Source organism: Salvelinus alpinus, chromosome 9 (assembly GCF_045679555.1).
Source record: "Salvelinus alpinus chromosome 9, SLU_Salpinus.1, whole genome shotgun sequence".
NCBI lineage: Eukaryota > Metazoa > Chordata > Actinopteri > Salmoniformes > Salmonidae > Salvelinus > Salvelinus alpinus.
In genome coordinates this window covers 16355441-16379068 of record NC_092094.1, presented here as the reverse complement: position 1 = coordinate 16379068, position 23628 = coordinate 16355441, and positions in this window count along the sequence as shown.

Below are 23628 nucleotides of genomic sequence, written 5' to 3'. Positions count from 1 at the left end.
TCATTTGACACCCAATTTGACGTGCTCCTATGAACTTCACATGTTGGTGCTCATGAGTCATTTTATATGGAAATGCCCCTAAACTAGCTAAGGGTCTAGCTCTGTTGCCCTCACTCCCCCACATGCCAATGGTGATTATTGATTTCAAATGTGTTGGTGTCTGCAGCTCTGACTGTTGCTTCGGGGATCTTAAACATCTAGAAAAATACAGTTTTCTTACATAACCAAATAGCTACCGTTTATTTTTCATAAGTAATTTTTTTTAGTAAGCCATGAACTTTTCAACTTTGGAACTGTGGGACCCCAGAGGCATGCTAATACCAATGATTACAGTACTCTAGTAGTGGGCAGGGGTCTGCTTGCTACATCTATGAAGCTGTTTATTCATGTGTTCCCTTCATTAAACTGCTTGACTCTTAGCTAAAACAGACCATAGATGAGCAGCGATTGTAGCCCGATGTGCGTTGGAGGTTGTCTGTTACATGCTATGCTCAAAGGTTCACGTTTCCCAATGCACTATAGGCGTGACTTAGTGAGAGAGCAGCTAGGCAGCTGGTGCTTGTGTAACAGGGTTGGTTATGTTTCCACTTGCCTCTAAAGAAAGGTGTATTTAATGTTCAAGCATTCTTATTGGTTGGTTCAACTCTGATGACAATAAGGTGTGTTGTGATTGGCCCCGCTTGCAGATAGGGGGAGATCGCGAACGTCAGGTCTTCCCAGTATGAAAATGTGATGCAAGGGGTAGGTCACGTTCTGAATACTGTTTTCTATTTTCTATTTTACAATATGTACAAGTTTGCTGTACATTACTGATTTATACATGTGTGGGTATATGGTACCTGTTAGGGATGTGTGTTAGCTAGCATACACCGACGTAATGGTCACATAAGCCCACTGCTAACACAGTTGTCTTCATGCTACAGATTTTGCCATCGACAGCCATCAATACTGTTAAGCCCTGCACAACTAACGTACTGTTTCCTATTTAACAACAGGTATTTACACATGTTATATTTTGTATTGTATTTTTGTATTTTGTTCGCCCAGTATGAAAATGTGATGCAAGGGTGTCACGACTTCCACCGAAGTTGTTCCCTCTCCTTGTTCGGGCGGCGTTCGGCGTCACCGGCATTCTAGCTGCCACCGATCCATGTTTCATTTTTCCTTTTGTTTTGTCTGTTTACACACCTGGTTCCCATCTCATAATTCTGTTCCTTATTTAACCCTCTGGTTTCCCTTTCTGTTTTGTGCGTGATTGTCTTTCGTATGTTGGAGTTCGATGTCCTGTTTTGTCCTTGTTTTTATACGGGATTTTTGTTAAGGTCTTGGATTGAGTAAATAACAGTGTTCTTTTACTCTTACCTGTGTCCTGCGCCTGACTCCTTCGCTATCTTCTAGATAGACTCTGACAGAATCACGCACCAATATAATGGAGTCAGCAGGTGCAGCCAGCCCTCCGCTTCAAATGGAGGAGCGCGTTCAGCAGCACACGACCATGCTGCAGAGTCTGGGTACAGCCATGGATCGCGTGCTGCAAACCATGGACCGATGGGAGAGAGGAGGTTCTCCCGTGAACCCTGTGTCGTCTCCTCAGGTTTCCCCACTACCTACCATGATGTCCACCTCTCCGTCATCAGGATCCGGTGGGATTTGGCTCTCGCTCCCGAGAGCGTATGATGGCACAGCTGCCGGGTGTCAGGGGTTCATACTCCAGCTGGAGCTCTACCTGGCATCTGTCCAGCCAGCCCCTTCGGGACGCGAGAGAGTGAGCGCCTTCATCTCCTGTCTGACCGGTAAAGCCCTGGAATGGGCCAACGCCATCTGGGGTAGGGAAGGTCAGACGTTGGATGATTATGAGGAGTTCGCCCGCCGTTTCCGGGCGGTATTCGATCATCCCCCGGAGGGGAGAGCGGCGGGAGAACGCCTATTTCATCTACGTCAGGGGATGAGGAGCGCTCAAGATTTTGCACTGGATTTTAGAACTCTGGCGGCCGGCGCGGGATGGAATGAGCGGGCCTTGATCGATCACTACAGGTGTAGCTTACGAGAGGATGTTCGTCGGGAGCTAAATGTAAATGTAAATGTAAATGGGAGCTAGCCTGCAGGGACACCACCCTTCCACTGGACCAGCTGGTAGACCTATCGATCCGGTTGGATAACCTGTTGGCCTCCCGCGGACGTCCTGATCGGGGTCTGTCAGTTCCATCCCCCAGCGCTCCTGATCCAACGCCTATGGAATTGGGAGGCGCTGCAACGAGGGGGACCGGAGGGGGGACCATTCCCTGCACCAACTGTGGCCGCAGAGGGCACACTGCTGGTCGGTGCTAGGGGGGTTCCCCAGGAGGTAGAGGTAGCAGGCGGAGTACTGGTGGGTCATCCCAGGTGAGTAGGCACACCACTCACCCAGAGCTCCCTGTTGCACACATGTGGTTGTCGATAGAATTTCCCGAGTTTTCCTCGCGTTCCCAGCATAAGGCGCTAGTAGATTCAGGCGCAGCTGGGAACTTTTTATCGATCGTTCCTTTGCTATGAGATTAGGGATCCCGATTGTGTCTGTTGATGTTCCCTTCCCTGTACATGCCTTAGACAGTCGTCCTTTGGGGTCGGGGCTAATTAGGGAGGTCACAGCTCCGCTCACTATGACAACGCAGGAGAGTCATAGGGAGCGAATTAGTCTCTTCCTAATCGACTCTCCTGCGTTCCCTGTTGTGTTGGGGACTCCCTGGTTGGCTTCGCATGATCCCACTATTTCGTGGCAACAGAGGGCTCTCAGGGGATGGTCCTGTCAGTGCTCAGGGAGGTGTGTAGGTGTTTCCTTAGGTGCCACTATGGTGGAAGATCCAAACCAGGTCTCCACCATGCATATTCCTCCCGAATATGCCGATTTGGCAATCGCCTTCTGTAAAAAGAAGGCGACTCAATTACCACCCCATCGACAGGGGGATTGTGCGATAGATCTCTTGGTAGAAGCTGCACTTCCGAGGAGTCACGTGTATCCTCTGTCACAGGAGGAGACTGCGGCTATGGAGACATATGTCACCGAATCTCTGGGACAGAGATACATTCGGCCTTCCATCTCACCTGTCTCCTCGAGTTTCTTTTTTGTGAAGAAGAAGGATGGAGGTTTGCGCCCGTGTATTGATTATCAAAGTTTAAATAAGATCACGGTAAAATACAGTTACCCTCTACCGCTCATAGCCAGTATGACCGAGTCATTACACGGGGCGCGCTTCTTCACAAAATTGGACCTCAGGAGCGCTTACAACCTGGTGCGTATCCGGGCGGGAGATGAGTGGAAGACAGCATTTAGCCCCACTTCTGGGCATTATGAGTACCTCGCCATGCCGTACGGGTCAATGAATGCTCCATCAGTCTTCCAATCCTTTGTTGATGAGATTTTCAGGGACCTGCACGGGCAGGGTGTAGTGGTGTATATAGATGACATTCTAATATACTCCGCTACACGCGCCGAGCATGTGTCCTTGGTACGCAGGGTGCTTGGTCGACTGTTGGAACATGACCTGTACGTCAACAGTCCGTCTCCTTCCTAGGGTACCGCTTTTCCGCGTCAGGGGTAGAGATGGAGAATGACCGCATTTCAGCCGTGCGTAATTGGCCGACTCCAATCACGGTTAAGGAGGTGCAGCGGTTTTTAGGGTTTGCCAACTACTACCGGAGGTTTATCCGGGGTTTTGGTCAGGTAGCGGCTCCCATTACCTCACTGCTGAAGGGGGGACCGGTGCGACTGCAGTGGTCAGCTGGGGCGGACAGGGCTTTTGGTCACCTGAAGGCTCTGTTTACCTCGGCTCCCGTGCTGGCTCATCCTGATCCCTCCTTAGCGTTCATAGTTGAGGTGGACGCGTCCGAGGCAGGGATAGGGGCTGTGCTGTTTCAGCGCTCGGGTACGCCACTAAAGCTCCGCCCCTGTGCATTCTTTTCGAAGAAGCTCAGCCCGGCGGAGCGAAACTATGATGTGGGGGACCGGGAGTTGTTGGCTGTTGACAAGGCTCTGAAAGTGTGGAGACATTGGCTTGAGGGGGCCAGACACCCTTTTCTCATTTGGACTGACCACCGCAATCTGGAGTACATTCAAGCAGCAAGGAGACTGAACCCTCGCCAGGCAAGGTGGGCCATGTTTTTCACCCGCTTTTCTTTCACCCTCTCCTACAGACCAGGTTCCCAGAACGTTAAGGCAGACGCACTGTCCCAGATATATGACACAGAGGAGTGGTCCGCAGATCCCACTCCCATTATTCCAGCTTCTTGCCTGGTGGCACCAGTGGTGTGGGAGGTGGACGCGGACATCGAACGGGCGTCACGTTCAGAGCCCACTCCTACCCAGTGTCCGGTTGGGCGTAAGTATGTTTCGTTGGATGTCCGCGATCGTTTGTTCTGTTGGGCTCACACTTCAACCTCTTCTGGTCATCCTGGCATCGGTCGTACAGTGCGCTGTCTTGCTGGGAAGTACTGGTGGCCCACGTTAGCTAAGGACGTGAGGGTTTATGTGTCCTCCTGTTCGGTGTGCGCACAGTGCAAGGCACCTAGACACCTGCCCAGAGGGAAATTACAACCCCTTCCCATTCCACAACGACCGTGGTCACACCTCTCGGTGGATTTCCTGACGGATCTTCCACCCTCGCGGGGTAACACCACGATCCTAGTCGTTGTGGATCGGCTTTCTAAGTCCTGCCGTCTCCTTCCTTTGCCCGGTCTCCCTACGGCCCTACAGACTGCGGAGGCCCTATTATATAGATATAGTTTCTGATCGGGGTCCCCAATTCACGTCTAAAGTCTGGAGGGCGTTTATGGAGCGCCTGGGGGTCTTGGTCAGCCTTGCCTCAGGTTTTCACCCCGAGAGCAACGGGCAGGTGGAAAGAGTCAACCAGGAGGTGGGTAGGTTTCTGCGGTCCTATTGCCAGGACCGGCCGGGGGAGTGGGCGGTGTTTCTCCCCTGGGCAGAGATGGCTCAAAACTCCCTCCGCCACTCCTCCACTAACCTGTCACCTTTTCAGTGTGTGCTAGGTTACCAGCCGGTCCTGGCACCATGGCATCAGAGCCAGATCGAGGCTCCTGCGGTGGATGAATGGTTTCGGCACTCGGAGGAGACATGGGACGCTGCCCATGTGCATCTACAAAGGGCCATCAGGCGGCAGAAGATGAGTGTCGACCGCCACCGCAGTGAGGCCCCGGTGTATGCACCGGGGGATCGGGTCTGGCTCTCAACCCGAAACCTGCCCCTTCACCTGCCCTGCCGGAGCTGGGTCCGCGGTTTGTGGGGCCATTCAAAGTCCTGAGGAGACTGGACGAGGTTTGCTATAGGTTACAGCTCCCCCCTGATTACCGTATTAACCCCTCGTTCCATGTGTCTCTCCTCAGGCCGGTGGTGGCTGGTCCTCTCCAGCAGTCTGAGGTGCGGGAGGTTCCTCCACCACCTCTGGACAACGAGGGGGCCCCGGCGTATACAGTGCGAGCCATTATGGACTCAAGACGTCGGGCGAGAGGCCTTCAGTACCTCGTGGAGTGGGAGGGGTACGGCCCGGAGGAGAGATGCTGGGTACCGGTGGGGGACATCCTGGACCCATCGTTACTCCAGGAATTTCACTGACTCCATCCGGATCGTCGTCCCCCGGGTCGTCCCCGTGGCCGGTGTCGGCGCGCTGCTGGAGCCGCGCGTCAAGGGGGGGGTACTGTCACGACTTCCACCGAAGTTGTTCCCTCTCCTTGTTCGGGCGGCGTTCGGCGGTCGACGTCACCGGCTTTCTAGCTGCCACCGATCCATGTTTCATTTTTCCTTTTGTTTTGTCTGTTTACACACCTGGTTCCCATCTCATAATTGTGTTCCTTATCTAACCCTCTGGTTTCCCTTTATGTTTTGTGCGTGATTGTCTTTCGTGTGTTGGAGTTCGATGTCCTGTTTTATCCTTGTTTTTTTCCAGGATTTTTGTTAAGGTCTTGGATTGAGTAAATTACAGTGTTCTTTTACTCTTACCTGTGTCCTGCGCCTGACTCCTTCGCTATCTTCTAGATAGACTCTGACAAAGGGATTTTTGCCATCGACAGCCATCAATACCGTTAAGCCCTGCACAACTAACGTGCTGTTTGCTATTTAACAACAGCAACAGAAATAAATGATGCTCAACTGGGACCACTGGCTGATGTGATTTATTTGGACAAAACACAACGCAAGGAGAGTACAATTTACATCTGTTACACTTGGCTGGATCCTTCTGCTTGTATTATTTTATTTTTATATCACCTTTATTTAATCAGGTAGGCCAGTTGAGAACAAGTTCTCATTTACAACTGCGACCTGGTCAAGATAAAGCAAAGCAGTGTGACAAAAACAACAACACAGAGTTACACATGGGATAAACAAACGTACTGTCAAAACACAATATAAAAGTCTATGTACAGTGTGTGCAAATGTAGTAAGACTAGGGAGGTAAGGCAATAAATAGGCCATAGAGGTGAAATAATTAGAATTCAGCATTAACACTGGAGTGATAGATGTGCAGATGAGGATGTGCAAGTAGAGATACTGGGGTGCAAAAGAGCAAAAAATAATACTAATATGGGGATGAGGTAGCTGGGTGTGCTATTTACAGATGGGCTGTGTACAGGTACAGTGATTGGTAAGCTGCTCTGACAGCTGATGCTTAAAGTTAGAGAGGGTGAAGTCTCCAGCTTCAGTGATTTTTGCAATTCATTCCAGTCATTGGCAGCAGAGAACTGGAAGAAAAGGCGACCAAAGGAGGTGTTGGCTTTGGGGATGACCAGTGAAATATACCTGCTGGAGCGTGTGCTACGGGTGGGTGTTGCTATGGTGACCAGTGAGCTGAGATAAGGCTGGGCTTTACCTAGCAAAGACTTATAGATGACTTAGAGCCAGTGGGTTTGGCGATGAATATGTAGCGAGGGCCAGCCAACGAGAGCATATAGGTCGCAGTGGTGGGTAGTATATTTACATTTTACATTTTTACATTTTAGTCATTTAGCAGACGCTCTTATCCAGAGCGACTTACAGTAGAGTGCATACATTTTTTATTACATTTTTTACATACTGAGACAAGGATATCCCTACCGGCCAAACCCTCCCTAACCCGGACGACGCTATGCCAATTGTGCGTCGCCCCACGGACCTCCCGGTTGCGGCCGGCTGCGACAGAGCCTGGGCGCGAACCCAGCCCAGCCTGGGCGCGAACCCAGAGACTCTGGTGACGCAGCTAGCACTGCGATGCAGTACCCTAGACCACTGCGCCACCCGGGAGCTTTGGTATATGGGGCTTTGGTGACAAAACAGATGGCACTGTGATAGACTACATCCAATTTTCTGAGTAGAGTGTTGGAGGCTATTTTGTAAATGACATCGCCGAAGTCAAGGATCGGTAGAATAGTCAGTTTTACGAGGATATGTTTGGCAGCATGAGTGAAGGAGGCTTTGTTTGCGAAATAGGAAGCCAATTCTAGATTTCATTTTGGATTGGAGATGCTTAATGTGAGTCTGGAAAGAGAGTTTACAGTCTAACTAGACATCTAGGTATTTGTAGTTTTACACATACTCTAAGTCAGAACTGTCCAGAGTAGTGATGCTAGTCGGGCGGGTGCGGGCAGCAATCGGTTGAAGAGCATGCATTTAGTTTTACTAGAATTTAAAAGAAGTTGGAGGCCACGGAAGTATGGCATTGAAGTTTGTTTGGAGGTTTGTTACATTACATTTTTTACTACATGTTCACCACAAAGAAATTATTAATCATTATGAGGTTATTTGATCTTAGAATATTCATTGCCTACATTTAATTGATTCTGAAGTTTGATACATTACTCAGTATTATGTCTGGTCTTGACATTGTAAAGTCTTGGTTGGTACCCTGCCCTTTTTTCCAGTTCGTTCTGTTGCTACTGCCAAGCTCCGGCTCTCTAAAGCTCAAATCAAGCCCTCTCTCAGGGCGGGGGTTTTGTGAGGATCGGAGTGCTTTTCGGTAAACTGAGGAGAAATGATGCAGAGGCAGAACTGCAAAGACTTTGGGGAAAACTAGTAACGGCTGGCTGCAATCAGTATCCCTTGGTGCCTTAGGGGACATTATTTTCACACCAAATTGGTTTGGTGCAATTTTTCCGAACTCTAGTCCGTTTAAACCCTTAGTTTGGTTTGTTTGCAGTGGTTTGATCCCTATCTGCACTCAGGGGCGCACTGAACAACTTACTGTGGTTCTCTCAAAGAGGGTGGTCCTGGTCACATTCAATTCTTACTGTGGTGCGAATTGCTGCAGATGAGAGCGCAGTTAGGACCAAACACAGGAAAATAACCAGAGTTTTTGAGTTGAGTGTTATTATTGGTTGTTTGACTGCGAGCATTTGATGAAATACACGCAGCATCATAACTTGATATCTCTGAAACATTCTGTGAGTAGCAGCGCATCCGATGCAGATTAGGAGAGATGGGGTCTATACCGGGGATATAGTCTACTGAATATAGTCTATTCCCATCGCAGTTAGAGCAGCTATTGCGCTGTTTCCTCGCGTATGTTGTTAGAAGTCCAAAACTAAAGTAATATGAATATTGGGACACACGATAATCATAAATGGATTTAATTGAATAATTTTTGTCCAATAAACACATTACTCGCATGGAACTGGGCTGGGCTGAGGCTGCAACCTGGTCTCAGACCATTTCATATTGTTCTGTACATAAACCCGAGACATTCCATTTAGTATGATATGTTATATTTCCTATGGTATGTATTAATTTGTGGATGTGTCACACCCTGATCTGTTTCACCTGTCTTTGTGCTTGTCTCCACCCCCCTCCAGGTGTCGCCCATCTTCCCCATTATCCCTAGTGTATTTATACCTGTGTTCTCTGTTTGCCTGTTGCCAGTTCATTTTTTTTCGTCAATCCTACAAGCATTTTTCCCATGCTCCTGTCTTTCTCTAGTTCCTGTTTTCTAGTTTTACCGTTTTTTACCATTCTGCCTGCCCTGACCCTGAGCCTGCCTGCCGTTCTGTACCTTTCGGACTCTGCTCTGGATTACTGACCTCTGCCTGCCCTTGACCTTTCGTTTCAGGATCTTCTCCTGAGCCTTGCCAGGATGTCCATTATCCATTTCGTATGATATGTTACAAATTACAATTAGTATGATATGTTGCGAATTGCAATTCATACAATATGTTATAAATTTGCAACATGTATGATATGTTACGAATTCCAATTTGTTGTGGCTAATTCTAGGTGTCTAATGCTAATGTTAGCTAGCTGACTAATGTTAGCTAGGCTAGGGGTTAGGGTTAGGAGTTAGGTTGAAGGGTTAGCTAAAAGGGTTAGGAGAAGGGTTAGCTAACATGCTAAGTAGTTGCAAAGTTTAGTGTTGTCACAATACCAGATTTTACTAACGATACGATACCAGGCCAAGTATCACGATACCAAGTTGTAATGCGATACCACGGGGGGAAAATTCAGAGTGGCCTAGCTTCCTGTTTGCCACGTCCCCCGTACGGTTGTTCCTGTTTTCTAAACATTATGCGCATGTGCTACACCAAAAACCTGTCACTGATATTCACAGTTTTACTCAATTCAACACATATTGAATTTAACTACACACTGTTCACTGTATCATACAATACTGTGTAGAATGGCTAATTTGCTAATATTTGCAAAGGCCTACCTGTGAGTTGGCTGGAGGAATGTGAGGAAGGAATATACTGTACATGCATACTGATCTGCATGTCATTGTTGCAGTAAGGGGAAAATACTGCATGAAACCTTTACTCTTTAGTTAACACAGACACACGTCTCCCTCGTTCTCATAAACACACACACACACCACTCTCTCTACCACAAACATACACACACTGCTTCCAACTTTAACAAATGTTAGGCACCAAACCGAATGTAAGGAGCACCAGAAAGAGATCAATTGTTTTATATAGTTAGGCCTATATGAATCCTACCTTTTGAAGCACATCTCATGAGTAGCAGACCCTTTTACTTTCTTCCTGTGGCAATCAAATTTGCCTAGGACTACTGTCAAGTTACCAGGTTATTAGCTAGCTAGGTAACATGACTTGAACAATGGTGTTTGTTATCAAACCAATAATTAGCAGGCCGCGACATGGTTTGTGAAATTATATCAAATGCGTGCGAAATCCCGCATGAAGATAAAAAGGTAGCTCCGGTTATGTCATATTCTTTTAACCGTTTGAGCTAGAGACGAGCCATTTCCATTGCTGTAAGCTTGCTTGTCCCGAAGCTGTTTTTCCTATGGCACTGCTGTGTGACAGCGAACTTGCAAAGCCAATACTCAGACTGGCCTGTGCTCTTGGTTATATCAGGGAGGAAATGATGTACAATGTATCAACTTTGCACTCTGTGCACTAATCCAATGTATCAAATGTACAAATGTAAAAACAGAAGACTGATCAGGGTCTCCATCCCCGATCGCCATCAAGGCTAAATTGTATTTTAAAAACATATGGGGGAATAGATGTGCAGGAAGAGTGGACAGAGAGAAGCAGGTGAGTGATGGCTGGTAAGGGATGTACCGGGCAGGTACCAATATACCGGGCAACACAAGCAAAGTTGCTAAAGTGCTAATGTTGTCTGTGATGAAATTTGAACATGCAACCTCTGGGTTGCTAGATGTTCGCGTTATAAGCCCACCCATCCACCATGACCAACCACCTTCCTTTCGTTTTTGCCTTAAGTAACCTTGCCTTAAGTAATCTTCAAACGTAACATCTCATACTAATTTGAGTGTCCCGGATTTACGTTTACTATGTTATGTCTAGTCTATGAGACCAGGCTGGGAAACATGGTTTTGTTTAGGAATTTTAGTTCCTTTGATATTTGGTAATGTGAAATTAACCAGACCAAATAGAGAAAAAAATACAATGTAACAAATAGTCTAACTCTGATTCGAACTATAGCTCAAAACTATGTGTGAAAACGCCGTTAGCGTATCATCCCTGGTGGATTTACTAGTCAGAGATGCCTTTCCTATGTGAACATTACTCATTGGCTGATATGGAAGACAGAGCCCTGGAAATCCAATTGCGAATTTACTGGAAGAACTGTGCAGATGCAAAGTTTGGCAACAGAAGGTCGGTAAAATCTCCCTCATTTATTTTATGCGACCACATTTTCCAAAAACGTTGTTAGATATCTGCTCCAAATTAAGAATCAAAGATTCAGATGCAAAAAGAATTGGGTGTCAGCTATTATATGACACGTTGAGTTAAAAACACCCGGTAACATAATTGCGGTAATGGAATTTGCACAAAAATGCATAACTATGGATATGAATGTAATTCTCCACATGGTGATGTATCCTAAATAAGTAAACAAAGGTAGACAAATGCATTATTCTTCTTTGCATATTGAGAAATATTCAGAGAGAGAGCGAGAGAGAGAGAGAATAATTTCTTTTAAGACTTTTCTGGTATATGTTTTCCTAGACACCTTTTCCATCTGTTTGACAAGAAATCAAAGCCTTTGCTTATTCCTATTTTTTAGGATGGAAAATGGTTGAAAAACGTATACAATTGAAGTCGGATGTCTACATACACTTAGGTTGGAGTCATTGAAACACATTTTTCAACCACTCCACAAATTTCTTGTTAACAAACTATAGTTTTGGCAAGTCGGTTAGGACATCTACTTTGTGCATGACACAAGTCATTTTCCAACAATTGTTTACAGACAGATTATAACACAAAAAATTCACTGTATCACAATTCCAGTGGGTAAGAAGTTTACATACACTAAGTTGACTGTGCTTTTAAACAGCTTGGAAAATTCCAGAAAACTATGTAATGTCTTTAGAAGCTTCTGATAGGTCAATTGACATAATTTTTGTCAATTAGAGGTGGACCTGTGGATGTATTTTAAGGCCTACCTTCAAACTCAGTGCCTCTTTGCTTGACATCATGGGAAAATCAAAAGAACTCAGCCAAGACCTCAGAAAAAAATTGTCGACCTCCACAAGTCTGGTTCATCCTTGGGAGCAATTTCCAAATGCCTAAAGGTACCACGTTCATCTGAACAAACAAAGGTACGCAAGTATAAACACCATGGGACCACGCAGCCGTTATACCACTCAGGAAGGAGACGTGTTCTGTCTCCTAGAGATGAACGTACTTTGGTGCGAAAAGTGTAAATCAATCCCAGAACAACAACAAAGGACCTTGTGAAGATGCTGGAGGAAACAGGTACAAAAGTATCTATATCCACAGTAAAACGAGTCCTATATCAACATAACTTAAAAGGCCGCTCAGCAAGGAAGAAGCCACTGCTCCAAAACCGCCATAAAAAAGCCAGACTACGGTTTGCAACTGCACATCGTGACAAAGATCGTACTTTTTGGAGAAATGTCCTCTGGTCTGATGAAACAAAAATAGAACTGTTTGGCCATAATGACCATCGTTATGTTTGGAGGAAAAAGGGGGCGGCTTGCAAGCCGAAGAACACCATCCCTACCGTGAAGCACGGGGGTGGCAGCTTCATGTTGTGGGGGTGCTTTGCTGCAGGAGGGACTGGCGCACTTCACAAAATAGATGGCATCATGAGGGAGGAAAATTATGTGGATATATTGAAGCAACATCTCAAGACATCAGTCAGGAAGTTAATGCTTGGTCGCAAATGGATCTTCCAAATGGACAACGACCCCAAGCATACTTCCAAAGTTGTGGCAAAATGGCTTAAGGACAACAAAGTCAAGGTATTGGAGTGGCCATCACAAAACCCTGACCTCAATCCTATAGAACATTTGTGGGCAGAACTGAAAAACCGTGTGTGAGCAAGGAGGCCTACAAACCTGACTCAGTTACACCAGCTCTGTCAGGAGGAATGGGCCAAAATTCACCCAACTTATTGTGGGAAGCTTGTGGAAGGCTACCCGAAACACTTGACCCAAGTTAAACAATTTAAAGGCAATGCTACCAAATACTAATTGAGTGTATGTAAACTTCTGACCCACTGGGAATGTGATGAAAGAAATAAAAGCTGAAATAAATCATTCTCAACTATTATTCTGACATTTCACATTCTTAAAATAAAGTGGTGATCCTAACTGACCTAAGACAGGGAATTTGTACTAGGATTAAATGTCAGGAATTGTAAAGAACTGAGTTGAAATGTATTTAGCTAAGGTGTATGTAAACCTCCGACTTCAACTGTATATGCCTTACTTTCTCAAAAAGATAGACTCTTAGCTTTCTTTTGACACCCAATTTTATATGCTCCTATGAACTTCACATGTTGGTGCTCATGGGTCCTTTTACATGGAAATGACCCTTAGAACCTCTGAACAGTGTGTCGTCGTAATTAGGAAACCGATTCTGCGAAAATGCCGGAAGTCAGACGTCCCTAAAACACAACGTCGCTAAAACACACCACACCAAACGAATGGCAGATGAACGGTAGATCAACATTCGGTGAAGTGTGTGTGTGGTCCCATAGGCCTATGCCCGTTCCAATCTTAGTTCCAATGTCTTTTAGGAAATGTTCAGACATGGACTTCATAAACTGACTACTTGGGTAGATACAGTGTCATTACTTTATAACAACTACAGTCCATTTTCTTTTTATCAACAAAATCTCAGATGGCCACTTTTTCAAAGCAGCACAATAGAATAACATTACCAGATGAATGGTTGTTTATGATAGATAGATAATCTGTCTAGAGTATTGCCACAGCTTGTTACAGAGCTGGGTATCATCATGAATACAAATGCTCAAAGAGAGATGTGGTGCGTTAACTCGTTTGTCACCGTGTCAACAGTATTAATGCATTTGCCTCAGCCTTGACAAAGGCTTTTTCCGTCAGTGGAGCACACTTTAATGTGCTTGAGTGCAGTTGTCACATCGCAGTTAACAATGCCACGCTCAGGCGCTCCATGCATTATTGGTAGGCCTACAGATAATACAACAATCTGGCAGCACTGCAAAGGAAGACATTTCAGACCAGTGACAGAAAACGTAAAACCTATGGTGGGGAGAAAAATGGAGAGACGAGGCCGAGGGTGGTTGGTCATGGCTCAGTGTGGGGGGGGGAGTTGATTCCCCATGCATTAGCCCATGCTCATTGCACACACACAGCATGTGTTACCCAGACATATTATAAGCCGTTACCGTTACCTCAGGCTACACATCAAGCTATACCCTCTATCTCACCTTTTTCATTCTGACCCTTTCTTTGATACTGCATTCACTCTCTCTACTCACACACTCTCTCTCTCTCTCTTTCTCTCTCTTTCTCTCTCTCTCGCTCTCTCTGTCTCCTCACTCTGCAGTCTTCTCATGGCTGAATGGAGAAACTGTGTGGGGAAAATGTGTGAGAAACTATACTTTTTGCTTCCAGATACCAAGTAATGGGGTGGTAGTAGTATCCTAATGGGTTTACAGATCTATACTGTATTGGCTAGGTGGATATGAATCAATACAAGGTTGTCAGTTAATATAAACACAACTCTGCAAGCAGTCAGCAGAGGAGGAAAGCTGGCCTAATGTAGGACAGCTGCTCTGTGCCTCCCTCACACCCACTGTAGCTCGCTATAGGCCTAATGCCTTATTTGATTCAATTGGTTTTGATATGGATTATGTAATCTATGAAAGTGTAAGAATGGCAATATGGTCATGTCAGGATGGATTGTTATACTACTATTGATTTTCTGCCTTCATGCTGGTGTTCCTCTCCCTCTACCACATGGTAACTGATGTCTTACAATACCCTATGGTGGGTTGGGAAAATAGATTACGGTGTTAAATACGACATAAAGTATACAGGGGTGCGGAAATCATGAATTTGTTTGGGTCGGATGCTGTAGGGCTCAGTGTGTGTGTGTGTGTGTCTGCATAGGCTATATAATTGTGTGTGTGTGTGTTCCCTCAGCAATGTGTGTGTGTGTTCCCTCAGCAATGTGTGTGTGTGTGTGTTCCCTCAGCAATGTGTGTGTGAGTGTGTTCCCTCAGCAATGTGTGTGTGAGTGTGTTCCCTCAGCAATGTGTGTGTGTGTGTGTGTGTTCCCTCAGCAATGTGTGTGTGTGTGTGTGTGTGTGTTCCCTCAGCAATGTGTCTGTGAGTGTGTTCCCTCAGCAATGTGTCTGTGAGTGTGTTCCCTCAGCAATGTGTGTGTGAGTGTGTGTTCCCTCAGCAATGTGTGTGTGAGTGTGTGTTCCCTCAGCAATGTGTCTGTGAGTGTGTTCCCTCAGGAATGTGTGTGTGAGTGTGTTCCCTCAGCAATGTTTGTGTGTGTGTGTGTTCCCTCAGCAATGTGTGTGTGAGTGCCATGGATGTAGGTTGATTCTGTGCGTGGCCTTTTTAATTAGCTTCGTTACTGCAGGTTGACTGTGGCCGGAGCAGAACAGAGCAGTCATAGGGCCAGAGGTAGAGAGACAGCACAGAGCGCTGCAGGTTGATCATAAAGGGCGACTGCACTTCCTTTGCCAAATTTTTCATCCATCCTCATTTGAAATATTAGCAGCCATGACTGAAGGCAAACGAGAGTTGTCTTGGGGGTGTGGTTTGATGTGGATGTTTCTTGGGTGTGTCTTTTAAAAATATATATATATTTAGGGTGTAGATCAGCTTCTATCTCTGAAGATCATCCAGATTTGATTTCTATTTGACAAATATGTTTTTAACTGTGCTCATTCACAATAGTTATGAACCTACTGTATATACATTTTACGGGCATGGTATATGTTACATTCGTTTTCTTGTTTTTTTGTTACTTTTATTCCCATCCAGCTTCCCTCAACACCTCCCATCTATTTCTGAACATAGTTTCTATTGATTGTAAATTAAAGATAAAATGTTTTGCTAAGAATGTTATTATATTTTGAATGGATTGACTATGACTTTTCACATCACCCAGCAGTGCTATTTGCAGAGTTAACACCAAGTAAATGTTGCAGTTCTTCAGCCATTCCTGAACCTGTGACCAAAAACAAGCTATGTATGGACAGTACCAAAACAAATGATCTAATGATTCTGTCTCTTCGCAGCAAAATCTGCAGAGCTGGGATGGTTGTATCCCCCATATATATAACATTATATTGGTTGCAAGGATTTTGTATAATCATTTAAATATAAAAAGTGTTGTTTTGTGTATTAGTTAATAAACGTGACCGACCGGCTCGATTTAGTCTTATCTAGCAAAATTTGAAATGGTGTTTTTTACATTGGATAAAATTAGACTCAGAGCTAGCAAACAATATATCATACACTACAGCTGAGGAATAATGGGAAGTCATTTTGCTTTGGAAGTTGATCAACTTGAAACCCCACTTTTGAGAAAATGCCCCTTGAATGTTTGGTACACCTACTGGAGAGCTCTTCTTTGTCTACACCCATTCAGTATTGTTCACACCCTCTTAAGCCTTAGCCCCACCCATCTCTTTAAGGATTCACATGTGAGGCAATGTGCTAAACAGAGTGAGTACAGTGGTGTACTAAACAACCAAAGATTTCAAGACTAAAAACTGGTTTATACTATGTCTATCGACATGTCAGTAGTCAGTTGTTGCAGAGATATCATGAACATTCTATTGTCGTCTGACATCAAACTTGTCGTTGTCGTGGTGGTCCAAAATAGCATACCTGGTGTATTTTAACACCTAAACCCCCATTCATTTAAAAATGAATTCAGTATATGTCCATCTAGCAAACCAGGCAACTAAAAACAACTTTCTAAACAATGTTTTGGTTCATTTCTAGCTTGTTAGCTAGCTAGCTAATGTTAATTTAACTGGCTAGCAAGTTTAAATAATGACCATATCATTTAGCTGACGTCTTAACTTTAGCTAATTTGTATTATGTTATTACAGGAAAAAAAACTCACACCAAGATCATTACTTACAAGTTAATGGCGAGCTAATTACAAAAATAGCTTACGGAAGTGTGTGTGACGAAATAAAAGCAGTGCATTCTACCGGAGAATTTTTTAACATGGACACTGTCTCGTTGGCCTAACGTTATATCCTAATTTTACTTTGATGCAGGTCATGTTGTTCTTCACATTACCGTCTCTGGTAAACACACACAATATCAAATAAAATCTAAGTTTATTTGTCACATGCACAGGATACAGAAGGTGTAAACGGTACAGTAAAGTGGTTACTTCCATAGTGGAGTCTTTTGATGAGACATATACAGTACCAGTCAAAAGTTTGGACACACCTACTCATTCAAAGGTTTTTCTATATTTTTACTATTTTCTACATTGTAGAATAATAGTGAAGACATCAAAATTAGGAAATAACACATATGGAATCATGTAATAGCCAAAAAAATGTTAAACAAATCAAAATATATTTGAGATTAGCCACCCTTTGCCTTGATGACAGCTTTGCACACTCTTGGAATTCTCTCAACCAGCTTCATGAGGAATGCTTTTCCAACAGTCTTGAAGGAGCACTTCACATATGATGAGCACTTGTTAGCTGCTTTTCCTTCACTCTGCTGTCCAACTCATCCCAAAACATCTCAATTGGGCCAGGTCATCTGATGCAGCACTCCATCACTCTCCTTCATGGTCAAATAGCCTTTACACAGCCTGGAGGTGTGTTTAGGGTCATTGTCATGTTGAAAAACAAATAATATTCCTACTAAGCGCAAATCAGATGGGATGGCGTATCGCTGCAGAATGCTGCGGTAGACATGCTGGTTACGTGTCCCTTGAATTCTAAATAATAGTCCTATTTATGATATAATTTACAAAGATTATACCATTATTTTCATGTTTTAAAAAGATTAATTAATATATTTGAGTTTAACCATAATATTTGTTGTAATATTTGTTCTATCTTTTCTGTTGGATTAAACTGAAATTGCAACCAACTTTCTATGGCTTGTTTTAAAAAAAGCTACATTTTGGAGATTCTTTTATTTTCAAATAACCTTAAGTGAGAGGTTGCAATCTGAATAAAGGGAAAAATGCCATTCTTAAACACAGGGTGAGCCATTCTTACTAATCTGCTAGAGAACCAGTTTGGATTTAAAGTATAGCTTTTGTATGACTGAAGGCTTTAGTGAGAGGGCTCATGCTTTAATATTTAATCATTTCTGCCCTCCAAATTCATATTCATTATATAAATAGGCCTGTTTTTATTTTGTCTGGCTTGCCATTCCAAATAAAATGTAATATTTTTTGCTCATATAATTAAAAAATCAAGTTGTTAGGTTTAGTCAGTGGTGGAAAAAGTACTCAATTGTGATACTCGAGTAAAAGTATAGATACCGTAATAGAAAGTTACTCAAGTAAAAGTGAAAGTCACCCAGTAAAATACTACTTGAGTAAATGTCGAAAAGTATTTGGTTTTAAATATACTTAAGTATCAAAAGTAAATATAATTGCTAAAATATACTTAAATATCAAAAGTCTAAGTAAAAGTATAAATTATTTCAAATTCCTTATATTAAGCAAACCAGACGGCACACTCCAACACAGACATTATTTACAAAAGATGCATTTGTGTTTAGTGAGTCCGCCAGACCATAGGCAGTAAGGATGACCATGTGTTCTCTTGATAAGTGTGTGAATTTCACAATTTACTGTCCTTAAAAGCATTTAAAATGTAATGAGTACTTTGGGTTGTCAGGGAAAATGTATGGAGTAAGAAGTACAATATTTTCTTGAGGAATGTAGTGAAGTAAAAGTAAAAGTTGTCAAAAATATAAATAGTATTTTTACTTAAGTACTTTACACCACTGTGTTTAGGCAGGGCCATAAGCAAATAAGTAAACTGCAATATGACTAAAGAGCTAATCAGGTTGATTTTTACACAAATAGACAGGCATTTTCCTTTTCATGGAAGCAAGATCTTATCTATTTTTGCCAACTTTCTATTAAAATGTATTGTAGTGAGATAATTTCTTTCTTTCGGGATAAGAATACTTAGCATGTCCACTTCACCGTCAGATAATTTTATTGGTAAACTACACGGTAATGTAAAAGTTGTATGTTTTAGTGATCCAATACGTAATATAGTACACTAATTTGGTTGTTACCCAGGAAGTTAGAAACATGATCTAGATCCTCTATGACGCTATGGAGGGATTCAAATTGTGGATTTAAAGAAAACATGAATCATCAGCTTACAATGACGCCTTTTGTTTTTAAGCCCTGGATTTCTAGCTAACGTTTCGATGGTCATAATAAATAGAGATGGCGATAGTGGAAAACCTTGTTTTACTCCTCTTGACAGTTTAATACTTTCTGAGAATAAGACATTATTTACTAATTTATACCTAGGGTTACTATACATAACTTTAAACCTATTGTATAAGAGATTCTCCAAAATGTTAATATTCCATGCATTTATATATAAATTCCAGTCGTACTTTATCAAAAGACTTTTCAATGTCAGCTATGAATTGCAGGGCTTGTTTCCCAGATTTTTCATAGTGTTCTATTGTTTCCAGTACTTGTCTTATATTATCTCCAATGCATCATCCATGTAAAAAAAAAACTGTCTGATTAGGATTAATAATATCCGACAATAACTTTTTAATTCTATGCCCTTTGCATTTTGCTATTTGTTTTGCATCACAACAATAAAGTGTAAGGGGCCTCCAATTTTTTTAATTGACTGGATCTTTATACTTACCATCTGGGTCCTGTTTCAGTAATAGTGAAATCAGACCTTCTTGTTGAGTATCTGATAATCTGCCGTTTTTATAGGTATGGTTATAACATGCTAATAACGGTCCTCCGAGTACTTCAAAAAAGGTTTGGTATACCTCAACTGGTATGCTATCCAGCCCTAGAGTTTTCCCATACTTAAAGGCTTTAATTGCATCAAGAACGTCCTCCTCTGTAATCTGGTCTTTACATGAGTCTTTCTGTACAGCTGTTCATTTCACATTACTAATAGAAAAAAATCCTTACAATTAACTTCGGTTAGTGGAGATGGAGGAAAGTGAAACAAAAACATATCCTTAAAGTACTTTTCTTCCTCTTTCAAAATATAGTTTGGTGAATCATGCGTGACTCCGTCATTTGTAACAAGTTTCAGGTAATTATTTTGGTAGCATTTCTATGTAAAATATAGAAAAATTATTTGTTGCATTTTCCCCCAAATTCTATCCAGTTCGCCTTATTTTTTATAATTTATTACACTTGAGCATCTTGAATAAGTTCCTCCAGTTGTTTTTGTTTTTCCTCTAACTTCTTAAGGCTAGGGGGCAGTATTCGGAAGTTGGGATGACTGACGTTCCCAAAGTAAACTGCCTGTTACTCAGGACCAGAAGCTAGGATATGCATATAATTGGATAGAAAACACTCTGAAGTTTCTAAAACTGTTAAAATAATGTCTGTGAGTATAACAGAACTGATGTGGCAGGCAAAAACCCGAGGAGAATCCATTTGGATTGTTTTTTTTGAGGTCACCACCCATTCAAATGCTTGTCTATGGGATTTTCTAAGGAATTCCTCCCAGATTGCCGTTCCTATGGCTTCCACTAGATGTCAACAGTCTTTAGAACGGGTTTCAGGCTTGTATTTTGAAAAATGTGTTAATAATTGTAGTTTTTCAAGGTGGCTCTCATTTTGGACTGTAGTCTTGTGGCGTGCGTGGATGAGGGTGCGCTCTTCATTATTTATCTCCGGTATTGAACATACTACATTCCGTCTTAAATTTGATTGTTTATTTACATATTAGGGTACCTGAGGATTGATTAGAAACGTTGTTTGACTTGTTTGGACCAAGTTTATTGGTAACTTTTGGGATTCCTTTGTATGCATGTTGAACGAGTGGAACGGGTGGATTACTGAATCAAATGCGCCAACTAAACTGACTTTTTTGGGATATAAAGAAGGACTTTATCGAACAAAACAACCATTTGTTGTGTAGCTGGGACCCTTGGGATTGCAAACAGAGGAAGATCTTCAAAGGTAAGTGATTTATTTTATCACTATTTCTGACTTTTGTGACGCCTCTACTGGTTTGGAAAATGTTTTTAATGCTTTTGTCTGAGTAGTCTCAGACAAAATGCGTAGTCTGAGGTCCTGAGCGCTCTGGAGCAGGTTTTCATCAAGGATCTCTCTGTATTTTGCTCCGTTTATCTTTCCCTCGATCCTGACTAGTCTCCTAGTCCTTGCCACTGGAAACATCCCTACAGCATGATGCTGCCACCACCATGCTTCACCATGGATGGTTCCAGGTTTCCTCCAGACGTGACGCTTGGCATTCCAGACAAAGAGTTCAATCTTGGTTCCATCAGATCAGAGAATCTTGTTTCTCATGGTCTGAGAGTCTTTAGGTGCCTTTCGGCAAACTCCAAGCGGGCTGTCATGTGCCTTTTACTGAGGAGGGGCTTCCATTGGCCAGTCGACCATAAAGGCCTGATTGGTGGAGTGCTGCAGAGATGGTTGTCATTCTGGGAGGTTCTCCCATTTCCACAGAGGAACTCTGGAGCTCTGTCAGAGTGACCATTGGGTTATTGGTCACCTCCCTTACCAAGACCCTTCTCCCCCGATTGCTCAGTTTGGCGTGGCGGATAGCTCTAGGAAGAGTCTTGGTGGTTCCACACTTCTTATATTTAAGAATGATGGAGGCCACTGTGTTTTTGGGGACCTTCAATGCTGCAGATTCTTTTTGGGCACCCTTCCCCAGATCTGTGCCTCGACACAATCCTGTCTCTGAGCTTTACGGACAATTCCTTCAACCTCATGGCTTGGTTTTTGCTCTGACTTGCACTACTAACTGTGGGACCTTATATAGACAGGTGTGTGCCTTTTCAAATCATGTCCAATCAATTAAATTTACCACAGGTGGACTCTAATGAAATTGTAGAAACATCTCAAAGAGGATCATTGGAAACAGGAAGCACCTGAGCTAAATTTTGAGGCTCATAGCAAAGGGTCTGAATACTTACAGTACCTTGCGGATCGGTTTGGACTATTTGCACATTCGGATCAAAATTATTGTTAAATAATATCATCACCCCTTTTGAATTTCTTTGCCCATGGGAGAAGTATATTTCCACACAACTTCATCTAAAATTGTTGAATGAGTTTCCTGTCAACAATTTATATTGCATTCCTTCTCTTTTAGCCAGGTAAATACTGATAGTCTTTTCTTGCTAAGCTATTACAATTATAACTGGCTATACTTATTTCACCATTTACCATAATGAGATACAAGTTGAAATTATATTTCTCATAATATATGTTTGTAAACTTACCATTAAAAAGTACCCCAATGATTCAGTGTCCATATAGCTGTAACATAATATTAGCACAGCTACTGAGTAAATCTACACTTGTTCTCCACTTTTCCACCTGCTAAAACCTTCCCCCATCCCAAGTTAGGTTGTTGTCCCAGTGACTGGCAGACCACCCCTACCCACCTGGATCCTAGGGCCTTTGAGAGATTGGGACCCATCCTTTAAAAAGAGCACACAGTGCCACCTACAGAACAGAAGCAAATGAACAGCCAAAAACATTTCCAATGCCATCACCTCGATTGTATTGTATACTGTTATTTAAAAAATATATATACATAAAAAATTATTGCATATCTTAATTTATTTCCACAATTAACTAATAATATGCGTAATAATCTTGGGTTTGTCTTTGCCATTCAATCACAACAAACAAGGGCAGTAGTGAGCACAGCGTGGTAAGCTAAGCTAGCTTTGCTATAGAGAGAATAAAGTTTTGAAGTTGAGAACTTCTCCCCTTCTGACTGATTTGCCATCTCAAGATGGTGAGCTAACTCAGTTCTATGTATAGTGTAGCGGTTTCAGGGGTTGTGTGTTGGATGGACGGTATGTGCCTGCGAGGTTTCTGTGTTTTCTGGCTGCCAGGACCACTGACAGCAATGTGAAGTATTCTCCAGAGGCAGGACCATGGACAGCTCAGGGGAAACTTCTAGACTGCAGCAGAACAGCCACACCTGTCTCCAGTTGTAATTAGAGCCAAACTGCAGACAGGTGAAAGCAATCAGGGCCTCTACTTAAACGTGCCCTAGGTTTTCTTTATTTGTCTTTCTTTGGACCCCGGCAGGTGAAGGAGTAGGAGGTTATTGGGGAGACAGAGCATACAGTGGAGAAGGACGTTTACCAGAAGAAAGGAGCTGATGATTTCAACAAGGATTGAACCCACAAAGACCAAAATTGGAGGACCTTCCACTGGTGATGAAGTGTTTAGTCTGCTTGTTTTGAGTTGTGTATATCAGGAATTCTGCCGAAACGTAATAATAATAAACCGGTTTAACCCTTCACTTGGACTGTGGCTTGTGTTTGTATGTATAAACCCTGCCTTACAAAGCTCTTGGTGCTTAAACTGCCACATTGGTGAAGAATGTGGGCAAGGCAGTGAGGATACACATACAGCCACACCAATTTTTTTTATTGGTACCGAGTGGTCAAGAGGTATCTGAAGAAAATTATGATGACGTTGATGCTTTCCTAAAGACATTTGAGCGCATAGCAGAACGACAGGCACTGGCACAGATCAAATGGGCAGGAATACTGGCTCCATTTCTTTGTTGGGATGCACAACAGGTGGGGTCTGATCTGGAAGCAACAGAAGCCAATGACTATGACACACTGACATTTTTTATTTAACGGGATTGATTTGACAACACCCAGTGAAATAGCAGCGCGCCAAATTCAAAAACAAATACTC